This window comes from Gorilla gorilla, chromosome 1 (genome assembly GCF_029281585.2).
Source record: "Gorilla gorilla gorilla isolate KB3781 chromosome 1, NHGRI_mGorGor1-v2.1_pri, whole genome shotgun sequence".
Lineage (NCBI taxonomy): Eukaryota > Metazoa > Chordata > Mammalia > Primates > Hominidae > Gorilla > Gorilla gorilla.
In genome coordinates, this window is record NC_073224.2 from 9,442,808 (window position 1) to 9,468,504 (window position 25,697).

Consider the following 25,697-nt stretch of genomic DNA (forward strand, 5'->3'; position numbering starts at 1 on the left):
TAAGTAGGAATTCCCACTCACAGCATCGACAGTGGTCTAGGTGATTTTTAAATTCTCCTCCTTTTTATGTCCTTTTTCTAAATTTTACAGGCACATAGGCCAAACCTGTAGTGTTCACTTTCTGACCATGAAAAACCATTATGAATAATGTTCACTTTCTGACCATGCTAAACCATTATGAGTAAACTTTAAGTCATCTTATTGAGGATTGACACCAGCTGATGATTCCTATATTGGTATTTAAGATTCCAGAAAGTCAAAGCTCAGGCAGAATAGTAAAAGAAAATGAAATAATATGAAGTCCCAGAGAGGCGGAAGGTGGTGTTTGAGGAGTGTTTTTCAACCTTTGGCAATTTCTTCAGCTCTTAGGGCCTTGATTTCCCCATCTATGAAATGGGGAATTCAGATCACAAAAGTTTTGAGGTTCCTTCCGCCTATCATTGTGTTGATGTATTTGAAACTTATCTTGCTAATACACCATTAGATCTCTAAATCTGTAATACGATTTAAAATGTAGATTTCTAGTCCCAATGTGGTGCTAGACTTTGCTCTTCCTGGGCCGCATGTGGGGACAAGATGACGTCTTCAGCCGTCTTCAAACCTTGTGACTCTGGAAGCATGTTATATGTCCTTCCTATGAAAGAAAGTATCCAAATTTTCCTAGGAGACTGTCAAACTAGGATAAGCACCCTTTCCTTGGGGAAACACCATCTTTCCTTAACCTTCTTTAGCTTAATGTTTTTGATATTCAGCACATACTATCTAAATAGATGACGCAGATATCCATAGACACCATGCCATAGTTAATATCTAATGCCTTCTAACAGCTACGTAATGGAACAATTATTTTAGCCCTCTAAACCTTAAGATTGGATGAGTTTGCCTTTTAATCCAAGAAATATTTTGGGATGAGAAGTTAACTTTTCCCCATTTTTCCTTGTCTTTCCTATTTGGACTTTCTCCGTCACACTGTTCGTTTAATGAATAAGCAAAGATAACTCGGTTAGCTGCTTGCCAAAAATGCACTCAGATTTCTCCTACAAACACTCATTTTTAAGTAAACCAAAGTAGTAGGAAAGGAAGAAAAGAGAGAGGGAGTTTATTAAATTATGTTTAGGCTTTCTTCCTGGCATCATTGGGCTCTGGATACATGTTGATCAACTCTTATCCATGAGTACATCACGCTAGAGCTTTAGGTCTTTCTCTGCATGGAGAAGCTTCATCTCCGGTGTGAGGTCTGGTAGTGAACTGATGAAGGAGAGGAGAAAACAAGAGCAGGGGGTCACTTTTTAAAAGTCAATTTTTATCCTGCTGTGATTGAATTGTTGCCCCAATAGACAGAGCATACGATTCTGTATTGTTTCTCAACAGAGAACTAGAAGAAGTAAAGAAACTTCTTATGACATTCACAAACACAATTTCCACTGTTATTTTTTAAAATATTGGGGTTTTTGTTATTTTTTTATTTTTGTTTTGTTTGTTTGTTTTTTGAGATGGAGTCTTGCTCTGTTGCACAGGCTGGAGTGCAGTGGCGCATTCCCAGCTCACTGTGACCTCTGCCCCCTGGGTTCAAGCGATTCTCCTGCCTCAGCCTCCCTAGTAGCTGGGATTACAGCCGTGTGCCACCATGCCCGGATAATTTTTGTATTTTTAGTAGAGATGGATTTCACCATGTTGCCTAGGCTGGTCTTGAACTCCTGAGTTCAAATGATCCACCCGCCTCGGCCTCCCAAAGTGCTGGGATTATAGGCATGAGCCACTGTGCCCGGCCAAAAATACTGTTTTTTTTTTTTTTTAAAGTTTTTGTTATTGGAGATAATACCAAGAGAGCTTTATAACAAACTTTATAATAAACATGATCTTGGCCGGGCACAGTGGCTCACGCCTGTAATCCCAGCACTTTGGGAGGCCGTGGTGGGCAGATCATGAGGTCAATTCAAGACCAGCCTGGCCAACATGGTGAAATCCCGTCTCTACTAAAAATACAAAAATTAGCTGGGCATGGTATCAGTCACCTGTGATCCTAGCTACTCAGAAGGCTGAGGCAGGAGAATTGCTTGAACTCGCGAAGCGGAGGTTGCAGTGAGCCGAGATCACGCCACTGAACTTCAGCCTGGGCAACAGAGCAAGATTCCATCTCAAAAAAAAAAAAAAAAAAAGATCTTACATGAGACAACATCATATTCCAATAGCTTCTTCTACTTCATTCTAGTTACTCTGCCTGGGGTCACAACAATAATTTTGAAGGTATTTTAACGTCTTTCTCCTTTTTTAAATAATGAGAATACTAAGATCTGATTGGAGAGACTTGCCTTACGGCTCTGGCCATCTGCAGTGTTGGAAGTAGATGATCTAACTTGGAATCTAATATTCTTTCCACTATATGATATATACACAAACCAGTATTGCCTTTTGCTTTGTTACCCTTTTATGTACCTGTGTGTATGTGTATACACACATACATGTTACAAAGTAATCAAGTCCCAGTTAAAAATATATATTCACAAATATTTCTGTGACTTCAAAAAATGTGAGGACTTTTAGTTTAGACAAAAATGCATTAAAGTTAGGATTGTAGACTCTTCCTAGAAACAGAAGGGACACTGTAGATAAGAGTAGGTGGTGTCCTCTAGCTTCAGGCTATTTTGCATCAAAAACAACCTAGACAAATCACCTATACTTTGTATATGTTAGTATAGCCCCCAATACATGAATTCCAACCTGTATTGCTGACTTCGCTCCTACAGTCTGCAGCATTGTGAGCACCTTGAAGGATGCTATATTAAAGTACTTTGAGCGTGGTTTCACATTATGGCCCAACGATACACACCTGTCGATTTTTTGCTGGTTTTACCACCATTATTTTATATAGTTATCATTTACTGAGTGTTGACTATGGGCCAGGCATTTCATAGCAGGCCCGTTTTTCATATTTTGCAGCTAAGAGGAGGAAACCGAAGCCAAGTGACTTGCCCAAGGCCACACTGCTAGCAAGCGGTACAGCTGGCACTTGAACTTGAGTCTCTGACTCCAGAGCCGAATTCTTCATCCCCGGACTCTCCTGTCTCACCCGGGGAAGAAGCTGAGGTGTCTCAGAGGATTTACCGCACTCTGCAGGCCTAAACAGAATTAATCCTGTGGTTTAGTGTCTTAATAGGGATGCTGAGGGCAAAGGAGAGGCTCTTATTTTCAAAACAAATGACTTTGGCAGCATGAAAAAACGAAACCGAGAAAATTGCCAGCACCAAGCTTTGTGTGCAAACACTACTGCTTTGTTCCCCAGTGTTGAGGCTCCTCGTTAAACAGCTCCCTCCCTGTGTTGCTCGAGAAAGGAAAACTTCAGAGGTACGGCTACTCCCCAAGCACTGTTGCTGCCAGAGCCTCTAGTATTTATTTTTCAAAATTTTAAAAATAGTCATGGCATTCTTACAGCCCTTACACCCTCCAGGATCCCAGCCGACTTCTAAGTACAGAAATGTTAATGGGCCGAGGGAGGGGAAGCCCAGAGGGCAGATCCCCTCCCAGAAACTCAGGCTAAGCCAGTCCTCGGCTGAGAGGAGTTCTGCTTTCAGTGAGGCCCACCTTTATTTCTTATTTACGTCGCATTACAGGATGTGTCAAGAGCCCTTAGACATCCTAGGCAAGTGGTAACTGATGTTTCTCCAACACAGGCTCTGTGCGTCTGTGGATGAGGACACAGTTTCTCCGAGGCCTTTCAGAATACAATGCACAGATCATGTTTCTTCATTACCATTGAGGTTTGGAACCTCTGACTATTTCAGCCTTCCATTCTTGCCCTGTTTACAGGTAAGGAAAGGCTGAGAGAAATGAAGGGACTTCATTTTTGTCACATAGCTTGTGATACCATTAGGACCTCCTCCAGATGGCTGTCTTCGTAGGACAGTAGTCTTTCTTTGGCATCACTTTGTTGAAGCCCCTATGGTAGGGACTATGACTTAAACACTTTTCCTTTGGTGTAAAAATCACAGCCTTCTTATCCATGGGAAATGGATTGTTAACTGATTACTGTCATTTTAAAATATTTCAGTTTAGTTCTTTTCTAATGCATTTAATCCTGTTTCCCACGTCTGAGTACAAATTACCCCACAGTATATTTTTTGTCATGCCCTACTGCCTTTTTTTTTTTTTTTTTGGTCAGGGTCTGGCTCTGTTTCCCAGGCTGGAGTGCAGTGGTGTGATCACGGCTTACTGCAGCCTCAACCTGCCAGGCTCATGTGATCCTCCCACCTCAGCCTCCTGAGTAGTTGGGACTACAGGCATATGGCACCATGCCTGGCAATTTTTTTTTTTTTTTTCTATTTTTGGTAGAATGGGGTTTCGCCGTGTTGCTCAGGCTGGTCTCAAACTCCTGGACCCAAGTGATCCACCCACGTAGACCTCCCGAAATACTGGGATTACAGATGTGATCCACCATGCCCAGCCTCCTTCTGCCTTTTCTTCAGTCCTTTCATCTCCTTTTATTCCCCTAACTCTTCCATCTCTCCCTCTACATGAAACCCAAAGTGCCAGGTGAATGAATCTCATTTATTAAGGTGAGATCAGAGAGTTGTCTCTGCAAGTAGATCATTGACCAGGGAGCTGACTCCAGACTCCCTTTCATGAGACACCCAAATCTTTCCCTTCTGGGAAGAGAAAGCACCTCATCCCATCCTTCATGGCATCAGTTTTCCTCTTGAATAGAAACCTCCCACAAGGCCAAAGACAAACTCACATGCTTCAGAGTCTTGCTTTCTACGGATTGGGAAGGATAAGTTATGGTCCTGTGGGATGGGTAGCAGAGTGCCGCCTGATAATCCCTAGAGGAGGATGTCAGGGCCCAGTCGTGGCCGCTTCTCCAACAGCCTCTTTAGAATGTGGGGAGTTGATCACTTTCTGTCCTCAGCTTCGGGCCTTAGCCTCAGTTCTGGCCCAGGAGAGGAAGCCCCTCTCAGCAGCACCTCAGAACATAACCGTGTAACAGGAAGGAAGGGAGGAGTGAGCAGGATTAAGCAGTCCAGCTCCTGCCCATGCCTTTTCTCGAGCTCTGGCTGTGTCTGCTCTTAGATTTCATAGTGCTAATTGTTTTTCATGTTTTAGAGGCTCCAGGCTCCTTGATCTTGTTTGTTATGGAGTCTTCAGTAGCCCCGCGATTATGTGTTCATGATTACGTTAAGCGCAGTTAATATGGCTGTGGGGTCTGCGTGGAGGGCTCCTTCCGAGACAGCTCACCTCCCTGTGGTGTGTGTCCCTCTGTTCTCAGTGGGCTGAAAGACAGGGCAGTTTTCTTAGGTGAGACAGGTCGGTATTTGGCACTTGGTGCCTTTTAAATTGTCTCTTTATTCACACATCAGGAAGGCTGCAGCTGATTTCCATTTATTTTTTAGTTTTTAAAAAAATCTTCTGAGAATAAGTCAGAATTATACAGGGGCTGCATATCACTTTCCAGCTTTCCCCCTAACTTTGTAAATATGTGGGGAAAGACAGATGTGCAGTAAGGGCTTCCCACATTATCACCCAGGAGTTCCGTCCGGGAAACAGGGAGCACGTCCCAGTTCCCCTTTGGTAGGAAGAGGAACCTACGTGGGTCCAGCCTGGATATCCCTGGACTGTTCCTCACCACCCGTGTCTCCCCTGTCCCGCCACCCCTCCAGCACCCCAGCCCCTCCAACATCCCAGTCCCTCCAACTCGCTCATCAGTTTTAAGGTAGAATAGCAAGGCGGGCTCTTCCTACAAAGTAGATTTTTACTTTAACAACTTTAAAATCCACTTTGGGGCTTTGGGGGACCATGACATATAGGTTAGATTTCTTTTAGCAGTCAGGACGTGGTTGTGCTTTCAACACAAACATCAAATCACCGTCTTTAATTTTTAAAACCAATCCTAAAACAGTGTAGTAGAATTGCTTCCCAAATGTCAAGATCCCGCCTTTTCTCCTTCCTCTTGCCCTTTCAATATCTAGCTGTCTTCGGAGTATATGAAACCCATTCACAGAGCTTGGGAACAATTAGGTTCTCAAACTCCACATCTCATATGGAGGCCAATTGAAGATGAACATCTTTAAATGTCAAGAGGTGTGTGTTCTGGCCTGTAACCACGGCTCCATATGTGTGCTGGTTCTGACAGGGGCCATAAATTCAGTGACGACGTCTGGTAATGATTGAGAGTGACTGCTGACTGGAGGTTTGAAGGACCTGGCTTCCCCCACTTTTTCTTTCTTTATCCCTTTTGCAGTTTTCATAGGATTCTCTGTTTGTGAGAAGATTCTGCAGTAAGCAGGTACTTGTGTTTTGCTTTTATAACATCACTGTAAGCGTGCCCCTTTACATGCTTAAACTATGCCCATATGACTCTCTGCAGAAAACTGGACCTGTTTCCTAGGCCCTGCTGTGTTCCAGCTGAGAGGAGGCATAGGACATACCAAGGGAGTTTTGATTTGCTTATCCTCACATCCTCTAATTTAATGGGTAGCCCTTTATAGAGACAGGTGACTATCCGCATTTTAGATGAGCAAACCAATGTTCAGGGAAGTTGCCCAAGGTCAGAGAGCTAGTTAATTGAGAAACCAGGATTGAAAATCAAATCCAGTTCCAAGTACAGTGTTGGCTCCACCATGTGTGATGGCCTTCCAGCTGTAAGCGTTTGCTTTGCTACTGTGAGAAAGATTTATACTTGTCTGCTGAGTCATAGGGCGATGGGAATATTTTTGGCTTGCTCTATCTGGCTAATTAAGCAATGGCAGTAAGATAGGCAGAGCCCACATTTCTGAGGTTTTTCTTTGTAACCAACATTCTTCATGTAATGTTTCCCCCTTAAAATGTTAAAATTAGACCAGTCCCAGTGGCTCATGCATATAATACCAACACTTTGGGAGGCCAAGATGGGCAGATGGCCTGAGCGCAGGAGTTTGAGACCAGCATGGGCAACATGGAGAAACTCCATCTCTAGAAAAAAATACAAAAAAATTAGCCAGGCATGGTGGTGCACGCCTGTAGTCCCAGCTACTCGGGAGGCTGAGGTGGGAGGATCAGCTGAGTCCAAGGAGGTTGAGGCTGCAGTGAGTCATGATTGCACCACTGCTCTCCAACCTGGGTGACAGAGTGAGACGCTGTCTCAAAAAAAAAATTATTATCCCTTATTCTTTTATTTCTTATAATGTCTGTAGCATATAGACCTCCCCAGGGAACAGTGCTGTCCATTTTCTGGGTTGCCCTGCCTCAGCACAACTCTCCAGACCACCCTCTGTCTGGCCTCAACCCTACATAACCCTTTGTGTGCACATACATTCCCTGGGCTCCCAAGGATAGCGCCTCTTGCATGAGGAAGCTGGATGAAAGCCTGGAAAGGTTATTTTGTTTAAATTCTTACCTTGAAGTTCCTTTGGTGAGGGAGCCAGCCTGGAAATCATTCCAGAACAGTCGTGTTGCATAGTTACAGTGTAATCGGGAGGCTGTAATTCATGGCCATTAGATTGCTTCCTTTGAAGTATAAGAAAAACCAGGACAACTTTTATGGCCCTTTAACCCACAGGATTGTAGTACACATGAATGAAAGTCAAGTGTGTTGTGGACTCTTGCAGGTACTGTGGCTGGCAGAATTCCATCTTCACCCTGGTGCTCATTAATTGGTTGACTTTCAAGTGAAAACTGGGGTGAGTGGTATCAGAATCTTGGAAGGCTTTTCTTCTCTCTCTTTTTTGCATTTTTATAAAACAAATCAGAAATGAGGAGTCTTATTTTGTAGCTTGACTAAAAATGAGAATTATTATTTCTCTGGTAGATCTCTTTGGGGCTGGGCAGCACCTTCTAGATGTTAGCACTGTGCTGGCCATTTTGCATACCGATTTCCATTTAATCCTCACAGCAATCCTATGAAGTCGGTAGGCTCATTCCCATTTTACAGATAGGAGACAGGCTTGAGAAGGCCACTTAGTAAGTGGCGGTGCCCGAATTCCAGTCGAGGTCTGAGCCAAAGCATGTGGTTTTGCTCCCACGCCCTGTGGCTTCCCAGAACTCATACCTGAGCTTATATAACAGAGGAACATCGGTGGAGCCCCATGTCGTGGGTCCCAGTATCTCTAGGATAATCACTTGTGTAATAAATCACTTAGATTTACACGGCTGTATTATATTTTGTTCTTAAGAGAATCACATGGGAAAACTGTGGAGAAAGAAAGGCAACAAAGTAAATATTAGTGTTTAATGACTAGATGTGTGAGATATTTATATTACATATTATAATAAATTTAATGCTTCATGACATTGATCTGTATGTAATTTAAAGAGATGCTCAAAATAGAGATCATTAGAATAATAAATAAGGTAGTTTTACATTGCTGAAAAAGGTACATCTAAAGGCAATGTATTTCTTATTGAAAATTTTGTTGATAGCTGAGCCGTTCAAAATCGGGTGGGAAGAAATAAATGGAATGGGGAGGGAATCTTTCAGTATGTGGATTGTAAAGTTACTCTACAATTGTTCTGAGAGGAGATAATCCATAGGACGTAAAAATGTATGAACTTCAGTTGTCCGTATTCCTCAATAATATATTCTGTCACCTGTATTTATTGCCTGGAATTGTTGCAAGATGGAATTAGTCCTAAAAGAGTTTGATTAGGTCATGATAAGTCCCACCACTCCACTAGATGGCGCTGTGGTAGCATAGATACACCTGATGCCCCTGCCAGAGGTTTGAGAAGCAGATGACAACCTTCTGTTGGGATCCTCCAAAGCCTAATGAAGTGTGAATTGGAGCCCCATAGAATAATAGAGTTTTTCACCTTTCTGGTTCTGGGTTCAGTTCTTCTGTGTGCCTACACATCTTCACTTGGCATTTCTTCGCCCCTTTACCGTCTTTCCCTCTGCCTCTTCCATCATATCTCTTGCCTGCTCACCAATCCTCCTACCTGTAACCTTTCTCTTCTCCGCCTTATCCTTCAGACTTCTTTTCTCTTTGGTGAGTGTAGAACGCACTTACATCGTGCGGTGGTAAACTGAGATGTTTCCGTGTGAGCCATGCAGTGAGGCCGAAGAATGGGTTGGGAACTACTTTAAAAGGAGGTGGCCGGGCGCGGTGGCTCACGCCTGTAATCCCAGCACTTTGGGAGAGGGAGGTGGAAGGATCACTTGAGCCCCGGAGGTTGAGGCTGCAGTGAGCGATGATTGCACCACTGCACTTAGGCTGGGTGACAGAGCAGGACCCCGTCTCTAAAGAAATAATAATGGGCCGGGTGCGGTGGCTCACGCCTGTAATCCCAGCACTTTGGGAGGCTGAGGCAGGCAGATCACGAGGTCAGGAGATCGAGACCATCCTGGCCAACACGGTGAAACCCCGTCTCTACTAAAAATACAAAAAATTAGCCGGGTGTGGTGGTGGGCACCTGTAGTCCCAGCTACTCGGGAGGCTGAGGCAGGAGAATGGCGTGAACCCGGGAGGCGGAGCTTGCTGTGAGCCGAGATCGCGCCACTGCACTCCAGCCTGGGAGACAGAGCGAGACTTCATTTAAAAAAATAATAAAATAAAAAGGAGGTGGTCATCTTGCCCGTCAGACTGGAGTCTCCTCACAACTGGCATGCGCTTCTCAGTGGACTTATGACTTGTTCCTGCAGTGAATTTGGCGATGTCTCAAAAATGATGGGTTTGGTTCTAGTAAATAGAATCATAAGGAAGATAGGGACTCTGCAGTTACAGTGGTGGATGTGGAAAGTATACAAAGTATCTGTGATCTCTTGGGGATCGCCCAGAACCAGAGCTGGAAACCAGAGCTGCAAGACTGCCGGCCGGAGAATCTGTCAAAATCTCTTGTTCTGAACAAAGGAAAGAGATCCAGAGGATCCCAGGTCTCTTTCTGGCCAGTTTAATGCTCTTCTCTGAGTAGCTGCCAGCTCCCAAAAGGCAGAGCATTGATATTCAAAGAAAGGAACCATCTGTGAATGTTATTTACTGTAGGGTCTGCAATTCTGAAAATTATCAGCCAGGGCAATGACCCCTGTTTGACTATCATTTGTAGTTCAAAAAGAGGATCATGGAAAACATTTAAACTATTTTCTGTCTTCCCCATAAAATGTTAGTCATTTATGTATAGGATTATTATTGTTTCCGTCTTCAAACCACAGCTCGCAGAGCCAGCGACCACATGATGAGAAACAGCCATGCTTCTTAGATTTTGGCAAGGGTGGCTAATGTAAAAACAGCCCATCTCCAAAACATGTTGTATGCCACATACCCCATGGTTTCCAGGATGAAGCCAGACACTGTCTTTTCCATAGTACCTGGAGCAAGGAGAAACTTTCAAAAACATCTGCACCCTATAAGGTTGAAGATGGGTTGGCAAGAGGAGGACGTGCTTGTGGGAATCATACTTGTAGGTAGGCAGACATGTTTGGACTTGCCTGGCATATTTTTCTCCTTGGAGCAATTCATCTTCTCTTGACATAAAACTTTCTCACTAGTCAGAAGCAACACTTTCCGAGATGTCATTTAATTCACACTAACAAATTACAAGGAACTTCAGGTGAATAGGTGGGAAGGCAGCGTTTGGAGCTAGCCTGATAGGATCCTAAATATGGTTCTGTCTGTTGGCCTTAGAGTATCATTTGCATCAGTCTCGTTTCCCTCCTCGTCAGAGGCGCAGGACACCACCCTCATTTCGTAAGACTTGAGTGAAGTGGTGTAAATGGGCTGATAATTGGTGGGCTTCTTCTTACCATCACAGAACTTTAGAAATTAAGGAAAACCTTACTCGGACAAAATAAAGCAGTCTCTAAGTTAGCTAGACTTTCGATCTATGTGGAATGTAGAAATGTGATCTTTTGTTTCCAAACACTCCATATGTTATAAATCAAGATGTGGCTTTAGCAAATACTCACTGATAGATATGTTCTGTTAGGTATGTTCTCTGTCTTCCAGCATCTTACAGTTTACTTGACAAGGTGAACTCAGCGAATCACCAGTGATGAGTGTAAGGCTTGTAGGCCTTGTATTTTAGTCTCTGTTATCTTGATTAGTGAGCGCCCTGGAAATGAAACTCCTTAATAACTGTTTTGGCCATGATGCAAAATAAAAGGTCATCATGGAACTGTGTGTATGGTGGTGTCCAGGGGAGGGGGAAACAGAGGGAAGTCCTGTGTGGTCCAAAGGGGCTTTTTAGAGTCTGGAGAAGGTTTGTGTCATTTTTGGTTTAGGGGCATGGTTGATGCTATGGGACGTTCTAGAGAGAAATGGAAGGTGGGCACTCCCTGCAGACCACAGCCCTTTCTACCCCAGTGGGAGAGAAGGGAAGGAAGTAATATCCTATCTCCATCTTCACATTCTGTTTTTTTTTTCTTCCATGTTCCTTTTTTCTCCTGTCTCCTTTTCCTTTCTCCTTTCTGTTGTCTCTTCCCACCCCTTCTGGGAAGAACAGAAAAAAACCGACACTTATCGGTGCCCTGCCATGTGTCATCATCTTGCCAGCTTAAGGGTAAGAAAGAGGGTGGGGCACAAGGAGCCGAGTAGCTGTGTAGATTTGTCTACAGCCTGGCAGTCACAATGCCTCCATTGAAAACCCAAGCCACATGATTTATATATCTTATCATCATCACGAATTTTTATTCTGAGAAACTAGGTAAGAGAAAACATCTTCAGTCAACCATTACTGAGTGTAAACTAGGAGTCAAGAACAGTCATAGCCTATCTCATTTAGCTTTCTTAACCCTGTGAAGTAGGTATATTATTCCAATTTTATAAAAGAGGAACTAGGATTCAAAATGTTGAGTGAACTAGCCAGCACGTTCCCTGGTGCCTAGCAGGCACTCGTTACATACTCGCTAAATGAAGAAATAAGCGAAGTAAGTCATTGAGCCAGGATTTAAAACCAGACTTTATAACCTCGAGTTCCGTGCGCTTTCTGCTTTATTGTTTGTTTTCTGGGAGAGACTTGGGTGAGCCTAAAAGATTAGTAGTATCCTGTACTATTTATGGAACAATTAATATTTGACTTTTGAAATAAGAATGCAGTATGTTGGTTTCATTAGTCTTTATCTCTCTTTCTCTCTCTCTTGCTTTAGGTAGTATATAATTGTTTATACATCCTTATCCTTAAATCCTTTTTCTTTCTTTCTTTTTTTCTTTTTTTGACTCACTCTTAGGTCTTTTATACTGGCAACCAGCTTAGTTGTTTAAAAACATAGATTCCAGGTCAAGAGTTTCTGGGTTTAATCTAGGCTTTGCCACGTCTTGCTCTGTGATCTTGGGCAAGATACTTAACCTTGCTGTTTTTCAGAATTATTAACTTTAAAATGAGGATAATAGTAAAAACCTACATCAAGGGGTTCCCATGAAGGTTATACAAGTTGTTATATGGATAGCACCCAAAACAATTCCTGGCACAGAGTAAATACTATCTACATGCAGTTAATATAGCAGCATTGCTAATGTTATTATTCTGTGTGCTTTTTGCAATCTTCCCCTTTTATTTCTTAAGCTCTTATTTTTTTTTATTTCCACCTCGTTTTCTTCTTTATAGTTTGGTTTCATGTTTGGTTGTTTTTGTGGGCTTTTTTGGTGGTAAAATATATCTAACATAAAGTTTGTGATTTGAATGATCTCTGAGTGTATAATTCAGTGATATTAATTACATCCACAGTCTTGTGCACCGTATCTATTTCTAAGTTTTTCCTCACCTCAGAGAAATTCCTACCCCGTGAAGCGACAATCATCCACTCCCCTTTCACCTCAACCCTGGACACCACCAATCTGTTTTGCGTCTCTGTGAGTTTGACTACTCTCAGAACCTCCCGTAAGTGGAATCACACAGTATTTGTCCTTTTGTGTCTGGCTTCTCCCACTTAACATAATCTCTTCAAGGTTTGTCCGTGCCGTAGCATTATTAGAATTCCTTTCCTTTTTACGGCAAAGTATTATTTTCTGTCTACACCACGTTTTTTCTGTTCATCTGATGACGGACCCTTGGGATGTTTCCACTTTTTGGAAATTGAATAATGTCCGATGAACATTGGTGGGCAAGTATCTGTTGAGTCTCTGCTTTCATTTGCTTTGGGCATATACCGAGAAGCAGAATTGCTAGATCGTTTGGTAGTTTAACTTTTTCAGGAGCATCCAGACTGCTTTCCACAGCAGCTGCAGGAGTTTGCATCCCCACCAGCAATGCACGAGGATTCCAGTTTCTCTACATCCTCACCAATATTTACTTTTCATTTCTTTTGTAATAGCCCTCCTAATGGGATGGGCATGTGGTTGTCACATGGAAATATTGGCTAGTAAATAAAAGCAGGAAAACTTGAAAATTGAAGAATCAAACGGTGCTTCAGACATGAGTCCCTAGTCAGGTCCCTGACTTAGAATTATTTATTCAGCAAGAATCATGTCTCTGTAGGAGCTATCACATTCCAAAACCTCTGGGAGCTCAGAAAATGAAGTTTCATTGTACTCTTTACCCAGGGTTAAAGATCTCCATTCCCTCCCCAAGGGTGGGTAAGAGATGAGTGGGGTGCCACTGAAGTAGGGGCTGATAGCAGGAAGATACTTCCTTATCTTTATTTCTTTTGATGAAACACTGTGAGCCAAGCCTCAGAGGAGCCAGCCTGTGACTGTACATTTTGGAATCTGTCTGCTCACAGGTGTTGGCAGGCCCTGGCCCTGGTCCAGCACAGCGTTTTCCCTGGAGGAATGCCATGCATTGAATTTCCTTGTCTACAGACTGTGTTATTGTCCAGCCTCTCAGTGGGATCAGAAAGAGGTTGGTTTGTCTGGGCATTGCCAGAACAGTGCCTATCCATGACCTCTTGTCTGAGCATCTGCCAGAGAAAGCTGTGATCTCTCCAGGGAAGTTTAGGGCTTGAAGACACACTTAGCAATGGCTGATCTTTCTCCCAGCAGTTCTGATCACTCCCTGACCATCCTCACCTCCCGCCTTTGTCCTTCCCCCTTTGTCCTAAAGTGCTGTCAGCTGCCGTGACTGTGTCTTGTTTCCCTGGTGGTGGTGGAGGTGCTGAGGTCTGGGGAAGGGTTGGGAATCATGATGGTGGGTGCAGGGCTTGCTCCTCTGTGTAACTGCATAGCCTGCTGGCCTGGAGAAAGTCCTTTCCTGTACAGCACTGCCTCTCATCACCCCACCCCAGCCAGCCAGCCCACATCTTGGTTTTCCTCAGGGGAGATAATCCCTGCCACTGCTGATTCATGGCTCCAAGGAAGTGAAATCATGTGAGGTGAAAGTGCATTGCTAGCCAAAAAAATAGTTTTTCTTAATAATGTCTATCAAAAGCATGTTGAGGAGGAAGGATGTCTTCTGTGTCTCCCAGCAGCAAGCGTGCTGAAATAGCAGCTCAGTAGACGCTCAATGAATTTCAGTCGAAAGAAAGATGCTCGTACTTCTGATTTCACAATGAAGTTGATTTTCTGGGGATCACTCCCCAGTTGACATCCCCCCTGTCTGAGATTAACACTCAGTTGCTTTGACTGTCTTTTAACAAATCGATCTTTTTCTCCTGTTCCTTTTGCTTCTCTCCCTAAAGGGGCTCCCCATATTTGGCATCATTAAATAAATTCATTAAGTGTCCCGTCGTGTAGGGCCAGAGTTTCATTTCATTAATTAAAATCCATGCCCTGAACTGAGTTCGGAAGCCCTAAGAGCCAGAGCAGACTGTGAGGCACCTGCGGAAAAACGCAGCATATGCGCATACCCTAGACACAGACGCCATGGTGTTCCGCACCAGCGACGTCGTCTCAGTGCCAATGCATACATCAGAACTTCTCTGAGATGCAGGTCATGTTCTGGGGCCGACTTCTTCATGGAAAGCACAGAGGCATCTTGCTGAAGAAGAGGAGGAGCTGGAGGAAGTGTAAAGCTGGGGCTGGTAAATAAGCCCCTCTCCCTCCCCCACGTTCCCCTCCCATAGGCTTTGAACTTTCTGTGTTTCTGTAGGTGTCCCTAGTTTGGGTGGGGACACTGGAAAGCTAGCCAGCTCTTGTTCTGTTGTTGCACTTGATTTGTTTTGGGCTTTTAAATACTGGGCTTGGCTTTATTTGTTGGAGTTACGCCTCTACTTTGCATTTCATAGGTGAAGTTAGAGGCAGTATTGTGTCTTCTGTGACTTAACATTCACCAGATAGTTACTGAATTTTTACTCTGTGCCTAGTAGTCTTCTAGGCTCTGGGAATGCATTAGGTAACTTGATAGATATGGTCCTGGCCTAATGAGTATGTGTCTATTTGTTCAATTTTCAAGTGGTTAGAGCACAGTGTTTAAAATAACACCTGTATCATGAATTCTATTCTATATAAACCCATTAGCATTGCATGGAGAAAAGGTCCATTCATCACAACACATTATACCCCTAATCCCAGCCCACTGGTTGGCAGGTGTGTGCTGTTGATCGCCAGAGTCTAGGGAAGTTATGAGCTGCCCTGGACAATTTGTCACCCATCAGCCAACAGCTTTTTATTTAGCATCTTCTATGTGGCTAGCAACATATAGAAAATCATTTCAGAATTTATGCCCTGCCAATGCTCTTTTCATTAGAGCAGCACAATCTGTGGTCTTTTTAGTCAGAGAAGATGGCTTCTCTATATGTATTTATAAAGTTAAACAAGAAACATTCCTTCCACTGGGCATTCATTGTTAACTGCCGGAAGGATTTTAGATGTTGGGAAGTTAAATATTATAATAGGTATAAAACTCAGTCCCCAAACTCTAATGTGCCAAAAATAACATTTCATTTTCTTTTCTATACATCTGCCCAATTTCTGGCTGATTGTCTTTCCACTGGTGTGGTAGAAAACTTAATCTCCCTTCTCAGCGTTCTGGGCTCATCCCCAGGACCAAGCTGTTAGGGGCATGGCTCTCTTAGCCTGCCCCCTGTGCAGGTCTATTGGCTCTCTGATGCATCCTTGCCACACATAGGACTCAGGAGTTGCATGTGTCTCTGTCTATCCAAATCCCCCTCCTGGGGAAGTTGTGCTTCTGGGTGGCAGCCCTGCTTAGAACTGGGGCCTAGGCCCCTGCTCCGTCAGCCCTGCAGGCTGCATTAGTCTCTCCCCCACCCTCTACTGCATCCCAGATTTTGCAGATGGTTTCTGCTTTCTCTACTGCCACATGCCTCCCCTGAGGCACCGAGCAGAGTCTGATCTGTGGGAGAAAAAGAAAGGCAATGCAAAGAGAAGAGCACAAATTGATATCTTGAAATATCATCCAGCCCTACAGTTCATAATTGTATCATCTGTAAATATTTACCAAACACGTTGGCATAAATTACCTGTTTAATCCTCATAGCACCCCCAGGCATTTGTTACTGTTCTCCATTTCTCAGGTGTATAAACAGACTTAGGCTAAATACTTGTCATATGGGTGGACGTCGCAATAAACAATAAATGAATTAATGCGGAATTCAGGGTTTGGACCTAGTTGTTTCTACTCTAGTCCCGTGACTTCCGTGTAGCACAGGGCTGCTTCTCAGGTTGTCCTGAGGCTTATGAAGCCACCTGTGATATGTAGCTTTAACAAGCATGACAATTTGTTTAGTGGACATTAGAAACTTCTAGGTAAGTGGTGTTTTATTTATTCATGTGTCTTAATCATTCCATTTTTTCGAAGGTTAGATTTTCTTTTTCTTTTTTTTGAGACGGAGTCTTGCTGTCACCAGGCTGGAGTGCAGTGGCACAATCTCGGCTCACTGCAAGCTCCACCTCCCGGGTAGCTTGGACTACAGGCGCATGCCACCACCCTCAGCTAATTTTTGTATTTTTAGTAGAGACAGGGTTTCACCATGTTGGCCAAGATGGTCTCAATCTCTTGACCTTGTGATCCACCCACCTCGGCCTCCCAAAGTGCTGGAATTACAGGCGTGAGCCACTGCGCCCAGCCGAAGGTTAGATTTTACCTGTGTCCTTTTTACGGCTTTTTTTTTTTTAAGTTTCTTCATCTCTTACTTTCTCAGTCTCACTTCATACCACCTAGTACTGTGATCCGCACATAGATGGATAATGAGAGGGAAGTGAGTGGTAAATTAAACATATGCTCTTAACTAAGGCATAAAAAGTCATTTTATGAGAAGGCCCTCCCCTGTTTCTGAAATGAGGCAAGCAAAGGCCTCATGGAAGTAGAACTTTCCTCCTAAATGTGGGAGATGACCAGAGTGGTGAGGAAAATGCTTGGAGTCCCCAGCTCCTTGATGTCCTGGGAGAAAATGCTTATTTCAGAGGGTGAGGGCATCCAAAGTGCTGACCTCTAGAGAGAGTGACTCTCACAGCATCTCTAGCCATCCGACACATGGACAACAGTAACCCGATGGCCAGGGCCTCTCATCGTGTGTCCTTTACCTAAAGCCCCGCGTCCCTCTCAGCTGACACCTTTGCTTTCATTTTGTTGGGCCAATCTCTGACTCTCGAAACACACAGGGCACATCCGAGGAAGGGTGTAAATAATGAGAACCATAGAGGAGTTCCTAATGTGTATGCTATGAAGCACCTCGTGTGGGCAGATTTTCCTGGCTTTAGGAATGGAATGCACTTAAATTAAAAATTGCTACTTATGTGACTTGGGAAAGATAAGAGTAACAGAAACTCTTCTGACATTTTATTTTATTTTTGTAATGAAAAGTGCAATGAAAAGAAGTTGAGAGAACGATGATGGACCAACCAGAAAAGACAAGTCCTTTTGGATTTCTTCCTACACCTTAGAACGGAACAATTTTCTAAGCATCTAAAGCAATTAACCATGGGGATTTTCCATTTTGAGGAAGCCCCTGGATGGAATATCGGATATTGTAGTTTAATGTCTTCTTTTTATGGTGGTAAGATATACATAACATAAAAATGACCATTTAAATCATTTAAGTGTATAGTTCAATGACATTAAATACATTCACACTGTTGTGAAACCATCACCACCATCCATCCCCAGAACTTTTTCAATATCTCAAACTAAAATTCTATGTCCATTAAATTTTAACTCCCCATTCCCTATTCCCCCAGCCCTGGCATCCATCCCTCTGTCTTTGTAAGTTTGACCACTCTAGGTCCCTCATGTAAATGGAATCTATATCTATCTGTCTGTCTGTCTATCTATCTATCTATCTATCTATCTATCTATCTATCTATCTATCTTTTTTTTTTTTTGAGACAAGGTCTTGCTATGTTGCCTAGCCTGGTCTTGAACTCGTGGGCTCAAGTGATCCTCCCACCTCAGCCTCTCTAGTAGCTGCGATTATAGGTGAGCACCACCATGCTTGGCTCCTATTTTTTAACCAATTTTTTAAACGTGGTTTCTTCTTTTAAAGTTTAGTATTGCTGATGATTTTATAGTTTACTGACTTGCATCATTTCCATACCCTCTGTTAGAGAGTACAGTGGGTTATAATGTGGACTTAGATGCCAAACCACTTAGGTTCGAATCCTGACTACCTCTTACTAATGGTGAGGCTTTGGCAAATGGATGAACTCTCTTTGCTTCAGTCTTCTCAGCTCTTACACAGCAGTGAACATTGTAACCACCTCAGAGGGTTATAATGAGAAGAAAGTGAGTTAATAAGGGTGTAACGCTTCAAACAGTGTCTGGAACATGATGAACACCCAGTAAACGCTGAGTGCAGAAGCAGCAGCCCTTCTACCTCCCGATGTTTTATTAATAGATGGGACTCCATTGTCATTTTGCGGCTTTGGAAGCCGAGGCCTTGATAGATTGTAGAGTAGCCTATCCATGACCACTCCAGGCCCCATGACCGCCATTCTAGAAGTGGCCGATCCATGACCGCTTCAGGCCCCATGACCGCCATTCTAGAAGTGGCCGATCCATGACCGCTCCAGGCCCCATGACCGCCATTCTAGAAGTGGCCGATCCATGACCGCTCCAGGCCCCATGACCGCCATTCTAGAAGTGGCCAATCCATGACCGCTCCAGGCCCCATGACCGCCATTCTAGAAGTGGCCGATCCATGACCACTCCAGGCCCCATGACCGCCATTCTAGAAGTGGCCGATCCATGACTACTCCAGGCCCCATGACTGCCATTCTAGAACCATGCTGATTTTACTACATGACTCCTTTGTTGAAATGTTTTGGAAGAACATGGTGTGGTAGTCAGGCTTCAACCTGATCCCAATGATTCCTGCATCCCGAGGTTCACACCCCTGGGCACTCCCCTCCCACACTGCATCACGGTTGGTGTGTGTGGCCAATAGAATATGATAGAAATGACGGCAGGCTGTTTCTGGGGTTCAGTTGTAAAACACATTGGCTTCTGTTTTGGTCAGAATCTCTCTCTCGGGTCACTTGGGAAGAAGCCACCTGCCTTCTTGTAGCAGCTCTAAGGGGAAGCCCTCCTGGCAAGTAACCCAAGCCCCTGGCAAACAGCCAGGGAGTGACTGAGGTTCCCCAGCAACCGCAGGAGTGAGCTTAGATGCCCCAGCCTTTGTCCATCTTTGAGTTGACTATGGCTCCGGCTGACAGTTTGACTGCAACCTCCTGAAACACCCTGAGGCGGAACCATTGCAGCTAAGACACTCCTGGATTCCTGACCCTCCGAACTGTGTGAAGTCATTTAGCTGGTTGCTTTAAGCTGCTCAGAAACAGATAACAAATGCACGTGGCTTAGTTCTCTGCCGGTATCTCTGTCTATAACGACATAACTTTTAAGCTGTGGCTCTATTCCTTTTTCCTATTTTACCATTAATGAACTAATGTGAAAAATTTTTCCCACACCTGCCCTGGCTCAGATAGATGGCAGGAAACCCTCAGGATTCTTCACAGTGCCTGGCAGGTGGGAGAGGCTCTGTAAATTATGTGTTGAATTAATGAATAAGTGCATTTTTTCCACATATAGGAAAGAAATCATTTTAGTTAAAGCATGTGTGTATTCAGGTCTCTTTTGTGAATATAAGAGGAATGTTTGATACTGAATTTTTCTTGTTTGGATCTTTGGTAATTGTTAAAATTTTCTTTTTTCTAATTGACTTCAACTTACGATTGTGACTTCTTATGATGCTTCATGTTGATAAACATAACAATTTTTTTTAAACAGCACTACTGTTTGGAAAGGGACTAGTGTAGATGCCAGCTAGTGGTCACTGGTACAGGGAAGTCAGTGCACTCACTTTCTGTTTCTGTCATAACAAATTACCACAAATCAGTGGCTTTAAAAACCACACACGTGTTATCTTACAGCTCTGTAGGTCCGAAGTCCGACATGAGTCCCACTGGACTAAAATTCAAGATTGTTGGCAGGGCCGGCTCCTTCTGGACACTCTAGGGAGAATCTGCTTCCTTGCCTTTTCCAGCTTCTAGAGGCCACTCTTATTTCTTGGCTCCTGATCCCTTCCTTCAGACCGAGATGATTCCTGTCAATGAGGAATCTGGGTTGCAGGAAATACCCTGGTTTTTGAGAAGGTAATCAGGTGTTGGAGTATGAATAACAAATCTACTCCTAGTTTGTGCTGTATACTTCCTTTCTCATTGCAGCCACTGAAACCATGTCAGATCCAGAAATTTTATTCAAGGTCGAGATAGCCGTGTGACCAAAAGTAAGTAGGACTAGGAGACAGTTCTCTCTCACCATTTTTCTCACTTAAAGAAAAAGTTGGCCAGGCATGGTGGCTCATGCCTATAATCCCAGCACTTTGGGATGCCCAGGCGGGAGGATTGCTTGAGCCCAGGAGTTTGAGACTAACCTGGGCAACATAGCGAGACCCTGTCTTTACAAAAAATAAAAAATTGTCCAGGTGTGGTGGTGCAGGCCTGTAGTCCCAGCTACATCCCTGTGGTCCCAGCTACTCAGGAGGATGAGGCGGGAGGATCACTTTAGCCCAGGAAGTCAAGGTTGCAGTGAGCCATGATCACACCACTGCACTCCAGCTTGGGAGCCACAGACTGAGGCCCTGTCTCAAAAATAAATAAATAATAAAATCTGAAAAGAAAAAGCTAGATACAACAAACGTAGAAGAAACACCTTCCAACTACCTCAGGTAACATAGGATGATATTAAATTTACAGTTGTTGGTGTTAGAGAAGAGGTCACAGAATAGATCTTTTGTATTTGGTATGTGTAATATTTTTTAAAATTGAATTTTTATATCTTAAGGTCAGGGCATCTATAGGACTTGAGTCTCTACTTTTATTATAGAAAATGTAATTTCATTAATAGATGTTAAGCTCTGAGTAAGTTTAATAAGATTGGAAAAAACTCTAAACCAGCTCCAGTCCCCAAAACCCTACCATACCCAAGTTGGCCTGTAATCCTCTGTGGGACGGGGGAAGCCCCACTTGTCATTGGAAATCAGCAGTGCAAGATGGAGAATGTTTTTCTGTCTAATCCCTTCAAGGTACAAGGTAGGACACCTAGAAGGCTAAGGCAGAAGCCTTTGTTGTGTTTGCTTCTCCTTCGTATCCAGTTAACCACTCATGTGGCGTTGAATGAATGAGTGGTTGCTTCTTGCAAGCCTGCTGCAGGCCCAGCCTCATCTTAGGCATTGGACATGTGCAGCAAGCTGGATTTGTGCTACTTTGCTGCACAATTGGCCTGTTAACAAGTAATGCCTAGGGAAGGGGGTGTTGTCTTCAAGGTGCACACAGCCTAAATGTAGGTGAAGATAGGAGTGAGAAAAGTACACAATGAAATTAAGGATAAGAGAGGAAACGGTCAAGTACTGGGGGAGTGCACAGGAAGATGGATTAACTGACTCCTCTTCAAAGATCTTGCAGCAGTGGAACCATTTCAGTTGGGTCCTAAAAGGTGAGCAGGATTTCTTAAGAAGAGAAAGGGGGACAGGATGTTCCAGGCTGCAGAAACCAGTCATCAGAAGTGTTATAAATGTGAAGACAGGTATTAACTGGATAAAGTCTAAGAAGTCATGGAATCATGAAGTTAGAAATGATCTAAGTGGTTACATCTCACCACTCCCAGCCAGGGGATTCTGGATAAGTTACAATGTGTTCAGCCTTGGCCATAGAAAAACAACCTCAAGGCTTAAATAATATGATACGGGGAATTTATTGGTTCACAGATCTCAAAAATATGGAGATAGCCCAGGCTTCAGACATAGTTTGATAAAGGCTCTTGGTAGCAGAATGGCTGCTGAGTGTCAGCTCTCAGGCTGACATGTCATACATGCTGGAAGAGGAGATACTCCCTTTCCTCCTACTGTCAAAAAAAGTCTTTGAGTTCACTCTGATTGGCCCAATTTTGGACACATGCTCAGCCTCCTCCCAAGCCGTTCTCTGCCAGAGGAACACCATTTGCTGATTGGCCTGGGCTCTGGTCCCTGTCTGTGGCTGTGGCCAGGGGGCCAGGTGTGGGCTGATCGGATTAGGCCAATCAGAGCCCATTGCTAAAATCTGGGCTTGAAGCCAATAGGACATGGCCATGTCAGTGGGTGGGCCAATGGTGGGAATAAGGGGAAGGGTGCTGCAGAGGCGGCCCACGCTGTCCACATGCAGAGGCTTGCTACAGAAGCTACAGAAGAAGATGGTTACATTTCAAGTGGGCAGGTGCCGTTTGCTTATGAGCACCATCAGCCACATCAGCCACGGTTCTTTGAATTTTACCTAATTGTCTCTAATTCTTAACAATTCTTTGAGGTAAGTGTTCTCCAACAATTTCCAGTTGAGCAAACTGAGACTCAGAGAAAATAACTTGACCAAAGCTACACACCTGAGAATGGCTGAATTGGAACTGGAAATGGCAGCCTCTGTTTCCAGAGACTGGGTTCTCTCCATCATATCGTGGCGCTTGAGCAGGCAGCTACAGCTCCATTTGGGAAGCTCTGCTGGTTACGACTGGGCAGGGGAGGCTTGTGTAGCCCTGTGGTTAGGACTGGTGTGTGGGTGGCGGTGTGTGTGTGTGTGTTTGGTTTGGTTTGTCTGTTTAATAACGTAAAGCCAAACTTGCCTCCTAGTGATTCCTCTGCGTTTATTCTAGTTCTGAGGTATGGAGCGGTGATTCTCCAACCCAGCAGAGTGTTATAAAAATACAGTTTTCTGGCCTCCATGCCGGATCAGCTGAAGCAGAGTCTGTGAGTGGGAGTGTAGGAACTGGATTTTCTTTTTTAAGTTTCAGACATGATTCTCTAGTACAAACAGGTTTAGAGGACTCCTGCTTTAGAATACAACGAAGCTGTTCTGTTTTCCATGTTACAAACCCTCAGATGTTTAAGACTGGGGTCACCCATGAGCCTTTGCTTCAGGCTCCAGTGTGGTGCTTAAGTGCCGGGACTTTGGAATCAGAAAGACTGAGTTCAAATTCCGTCTCCACTGTTGATAAGTCGTGTGCCTTGGGTAAATCTCTTAATATTGCTAAGTCTTAGTTTTCATATTTATAAAGTGGGAATAATCAATTTAAATTAAAAATCGTTGTGAGGAATAAGTTAAGAAAACGTGAAGTTCTTAGCGTGAAGCCGGAAGAACATGGAAAAGTTTCAATGGATATCACCTGTTACTAATGATTGTTAAACCTCCCTGGCTCTGGCTTCTTTAGTTCATTTCAATTGTTTGTTTTCTAGATCTTTTTTACCTCTAATTTTTGGTGTTTGCTAATTTATCTCAAAACAGTAATGGTGTGTGGGGGGTAGAGGCTGGCATGAAATTCTAGACATCTGACTACATCGGTCAACAGCAGAGCTGTAGCTTCCTGTGGTCTGAGTGTGACATTTCTCTGGGTGCAGATATCCTCTGGGTATTAAACGTCTTGGAATTTCCCATCCTTGTTTAAGTCCTTTTCTCTTGGGAAATTGATCAGTGGCTGATTATGGGAACATCTGGATTCTTCAAGAATTTTTGGACGTTCTGCAACTTGGTTTCAAGCCTAAGCTGTGTTTGGAGGCATGAATATGAGTTGGTTTCATCATAAAAGTGTGTTGATTCCAAGACTGCTGTGATCCGTTTTATCTCGCATGGATCTGTCAGCGTTTTCCTATTCATCCGCAAGTGGTGACTCATTTAAAATGAGGTATGCTCTCCAGCAGAGAGCCAAGTTGTTCCACAACATGTACATTGACATTTACATAAAATGCAGATACGTTCATCAAGTTTTACTTATATTTGTCTCTGGATTTTCAAATACATGTTTATTTGCTGTATCCACCTATACCAGTTTTCTTTAAAAATACTTGTAAGTCACGATTTTAACTACTTGAAGCTTGATGAAGGTTGTATACAGCCTGTTTCAATGCACTTAGCATATTCTCTTTGACGATGACCCGTTCTTGCCAGCCTTGCATGTGGGGGTGGGTGGGTCACCTTTAGGCTGGAACAACTGAGAGTGGAGACATGGAGACTTGCTGTTCTTTGATAACGTACAGGGTGGGCTTTTCAGGGCAGTAAAACCGTCACTGAAGACCATGAAAATGCCCAAATGCTACATGTTCCAGTCAGCTAGTTGAGGCATTTATTACTGGCCTTAAAATGTTATATAATTTTGTTTATGGCATCATAATAGTATAAAAGCAGCTGGGCTCACTAGGGGGCTGTGTGAGTAATCTATAAAACTTGGACCAGCTACAGGAATAACAGCACAGTTGCATACAGCAAAAATGTATTTGGGAGTAGCTGTCTTTTATTGAAATGGTAGAGAACAAACTGAGGTACAGAAAATGTAAAACTCTCAAGTATCTGCTTCCCTCAGCTCCCTTTATTCTTCTAATGACTAGAAAAGAAACACTGTTGTAATGAGAAAACTTCTCCAGAAAATCTTCCAACAGGTTCCTAACATCCCCAAACTGAATTTCAGTGGGTCCTCTCTCAGTTCCTTGAAGAAATGAAGTAAACAAGAGATGAAACATGTTAAAGTTGAGATGAAATAAATGTGATGTTAGTTATCTAAAGTTCTGTAGGAGGAGAATTAAACGCTAAAAACGATCCTAAAATGTTTGGTAGACTCGCTTACTCTACTGCCAGGGGAGTGTGTTTCCTTGTTCAGAATCACTGATGTATGTTGTATAAAAGTACTTTTTAGTAGGGCTCCTATTTTGAGCCAGGTATTATCAGCACTAGGAATTCAAGGATTTACATTTGAATGGCGCAGTGTTAGGCTTGGAAACAGGTAATTGCTTTAATGGAGGCAGGTTTCAAGTGGAATGAGAGCCAGAAAGGAGTCCAAAGTCAAGAACATTTGGGAAGGTTTTGGAAAGAACATGTCGGTGCAGGGATTTTAATACTTTTCCAAGCAGAGGGAATAAAATATATAGAAGTTTTCCGTTGTAAGAGAGCATGCCACATTCAAAGATACCATTAACTAGTTTTTGGTGTTATTGGAGCTTAAAATATGAGAAGAAGGTGACTAGAAATGCAGTTAAGAAAGGGAAGAACCAAGTATTATGATGTTGACCCAAGTTGGAGCAACAGTCTTGGAGACGGGAATAAGGGAGCAGATTTGAGACAGAGTTAAGAGGTGGATTGGACCCACCTCTTAATTGTGATTGTGCTTGAGACGTAAGGACATGTTTTTCCTTAAGGACATAAAGGTGGTTTGCATGAGTGAGCAGTTGGAGGAGCCGTTTTGTTAGGTAAAAAATAAAGGAAGGGGAACAGGAACAAGGTAGAAATTAATGGGTTCACTTTTAAGTATTGATAACTTTGAGATGCCTGTTGGACAAATAGAGTTGTCTAATTGATGATCATTCTATGTAGTTGAAGTTTAGGAGAGAAGTCTAGATTTGAGAGCCATTAGGATATAGATTATAGGTGAAAGACAGGCATGGATGAGAACTCTCAGGC

At 43.4% G+C, this 25,697-nt stretch overlaps 1 protein-coding gene across 5 annotated transcripts in view; it reads left to right on the plus strand.

Annotated features, from left to right (window-relative positions):
* The window catches only part of SMYD3 (SET and MYND domain containing 3), a 753,414-nt gene that overhangs the window by 495,012 nt on the left and 232,705 nt on the right, over positions 1–25,697 (plus strand). The window contains exon 1 of one of the 5 annotated variants that reach the window (XM_063707088.1): positions 10,348–10,366. The exons of 3 other annotated variants lie outside the window; for them this stretch is intronic. The gene's annotated coding sequence lies outside the window, so the exon portion shown is untranslated. Of the gene's footprint in view, positions 1–10,347; positions 10,367–22,452; positions 22,566–25,697 lie in introns of those variants that run through there. One more of the 5 variants, XM_055373982.2, reaches the window with a different exon arrangement.